Source organism: Arvicanthis niloticus, chromosome 1 (genome assembly GCF_011762505.2).
Source record: "Arvicanthis niloticus isolate mArvNil1 chromosome 1, mArvNil1.pat.X, whole genome shotgun sequence".
Classification (NCBI taxonomy): Eukaryota; Metazoa; Chordata; class Mammalia; order Rodentia; family Muridae; genus Arvicanthis; species Arvicanthis niloticus.
In genome coordinates this window covers 114811061-114814249 of record NC_047658.1, presented here as the reverse complement: position 1 = coordinate 114814249, position 3189 = coordinate 114811061, and the positions used below count along the sequence as shown (strand labels likewise).

General features: G+C 41.7%; 1 non-coding gene across 1 annotated transcript; it reads left to right on the top strand.

The window, feature by feature from the left end:
• Nucleotides 1-2086: 2086 nt before the first annotated feature.
• On the top strand, nt 2087-2146 carry LOC117699612 (U7 small nuclear RNA). The gene has a single exon (XR_004605254.1). It is a non-coding gene; the product is annotated as a U7 small nuclear RNA (small nuclear RNA).
• Nucleotides 2147-3189: the final 1043 nt, after the last annotated feature.

Here is a 3189-nt window from a genome sequence, read left to right as displayed (position 1 = left end):
ATACTCCTCTGTCAGGAGAGGTAATTGAAGTTAATGAAACACTTGCAGAAAACCTGGGGCTTGTCAACAAATCCGTGAAGGGAGGTGGCAGGTCAGCATGACACTGTGTGACTATTCAGAGCTGGGTGAACTAAGTGAGCAGCATATGAGAAATACATGAAATCAAATGAAGAGTGAACATGGCACCCACGTACCCCAAATCAGTGGGAAGTGACCTGATCTAACATGCTTGTCTTAAATTAATAGAGGATGGAAGATGAGATAACTTTTAGCAGTGCTGATGGAAAAGAAACCATTCTTGACGGTGCTGCCTAAGAAGAAAAGAAACCCCAGCTTGCTAATGGGAGCAGATAAGCACTGTGTACATAAGTTCATATACCCTAGATACACATTTAGACTACGGATTTAGATCCAGTCCTTAGAATTCATGAGGTCATCTATGGGAAAAGTAATTATAAAGCTGGATTTGATGACAAACCACTCTTTTTTTTAAAGATTTATTTATTTTATGTATATAAGTACACTGTAGCTATCTTCAGACACACCGGAAGAGGGCATCAGATGTTACAGATGGTTGGGAGCCACCATGTGGTTGGTTGCTGGGAATTGAACTCAGAACCTCTGGAAGAGCATTCAGTGCTCTTAACCGCTGAGCCATCTCACCAGCCCTGACAAACCACTCTTAATTCCAGCACTCCACAGGCCGAATTCAAGGCCAGCCCAGTGTATGTAACAAGTTCCAGGCCAACAAGTTACATGATTAGACCCTACCTAGTGATTATAAGAATTCCATAATTCAGGGTAACAGTGTTGTAAGTCTTGCATAATTTTCTAATCCACCCATATCTATCCCTGGGTTTAGATCAAGAGACATAATGTACCTTCTCATTGGAAACAGTGTCAGATGAAGGACAGTGTTCTACCAAGCAATGCAGTGACAGATGCTGGGTTTACAGTGAGGCACCAACTTTGCAGCGCAGTGAGAAATGAAACAATTATCCTGCCATGTCAGGCAGGACAGAATGACATGGTTCCTGCCCCCCAGGACAGAGCCAGCAGATGTGGGCCTCTACCTGTGGATGGCTGCTGTGGGCTTAAGGCTTGTTTGTATAATAATGTATATATTTTCACATTCCTCTGAGGAATGCCCTCCCTGTTAACAACGTTAATGACTCCATGATAATCAGAAACAGCATGAGTCTGGGAGAAGATGGTATGACTAATCTCTCAGCATATCGGTAAAAGCTGGGACCTCTAAGACAGCCCTTAAGGCTGTGGAAAAGAATTCTAAAAACATGAGTTTACACAGAGAAACCCTGTCTCGAAAAAACAAACAAACAAAAAATAAACATGAGTTTGAAAATATATAATTTCTCAACTATGCAAAAATATAAGGATATAATATGAATTGCATAAGGGGCTTCACAGATCTAAAGGAACAGAGGCAGCTGCACTGTGAGCCGGCTCGTCAGAGACACTAAGGGAGGAGTAAAGAGATTTAGGAAGTACTGATTGAAAGGCAAGATCCCACTCAGTCAAGTTTTTGTTCTGTTTTCTGTTCTGCTTACAAATGCAGGTAATTTCCCGAGTTCAGGGTCTGCCTAAGACAGATAATTTAGGTCCAGGTAAGGTCAGAATAGTAATCTCAGGACAAGATTTACAAAGCTAAATTTACAAAGGCAAGCAGATCTCTGAGGGGTTTTTTTTGCAATGTTTAAAAATAAAAAGGAAAAAATGTACTTGTTACTCTTTTTCTAAGAATCAAGGAGCCTGGGTTATAGGATGCTGGTTCATAGGATAATCTGGAATAAATAACTGAATTGATATGTAAATAAAAAACTACGCTAATGTCTACGTGACATGAGCTAGCAGAAAGTGATAGCAGTTCTTCTTTGGAATTATTCTCCAGCGAGAACAGAGCTGTCTGGAGCTCTCCAGAGTGGAAACAGCTTCTGTAACAGGATTTCTGATTTTACTTGGAAAATCCATGGAGCACAAGCACAGCTCTTTTAGAAGTTCTTGGTCAGAAATCCCAAGAATTACTTAGAATATTTCCCTAGCAGCTGTCCAGAGAAGGATGTCTGAAGAGTGAACATTGCTCTTTTAGAATTTTTTCAGGTTTTCCAATTTTGATCAGAAAACCCAAGAATTATTTTAGAATTTTTCTAACAGTATTTCAGACTTAGTCAGAAAATCCAAGAATTTTTTTTTAAACTTTATGTATTTAAGTACACTGTCACTGTCTTCAGACACACCAGAAGAGGGCATCGGATCCCATTACAGATGGTTGTGAGCCACCATGTGGTTGCTAGGAATTGAACTCAGGACCTCTAGAAGAGCAGTCAGTGCTCTTAACCGCTGAGCCATCTCTCCAGCTCCCCCTCCCCCAAGAATTTTTATAGCAGTTATTCTGATTTCTGAAAACCAATGAGCTATCCAGACAGCTTTTAGAATTTTTACTAGCACAGAGAGCTGTCTCAAGCAAAAAGCTAGCTGTCTCAACCAGAGTTTTTAGATTGAAACAAAAAACCTGTCTATAGCAGAGCGGATGGTGGGGCGCGGGGGAGTGTGCATGTCTGGAAAGCCATCTCAGCATATCTAGGTTTGGACCCACAATTTGACTTCAGGTTTTCTTTTCACTGCTCCCAAACACTCCTCCTCTCATAATCCGGACCTATCCAGTGCTGGTCCTAGGCATTATCCTCTCCACAAGACATAAGCTAGGTCAGAATAATTAGGAGTTTGAAGCTATACACTATATAGTTGGGCCTCATATAAAAGAAAAAACTAATTTATGAAATAGCAAGAAAATCAAGTATAGTGGCTCTGTTCCCTAATCCCAGTGCTGGAGTTCAAGGCTGGTGGGACCTATCTCAAAGGGGAGAGAGGGAGGAAGAAGAGGAGGAAGAAGAGGAAGAGGAGGAGGAGGAGAGAAGGCACAGTAGTTAAGAATAGGAATTGTTCTTGCAGAGGACTGAGTTATGTTCCCATCATCCATGTGAAGTAGCTCACAAGTGCCTGTAAGTTCTGCTTCACCAGGCACTGCACTCACATGCACATATCTACATGTGGACATAAACACATCATTAAAAATAGTAAAAACCCAGCCGGGTGGTGGTGGCGCACGCCTTTTATCCCAGCACTTGGGAGGCAGAGGCAGGCGGATTTCTGAGTTCAAGGCCAGCCTGG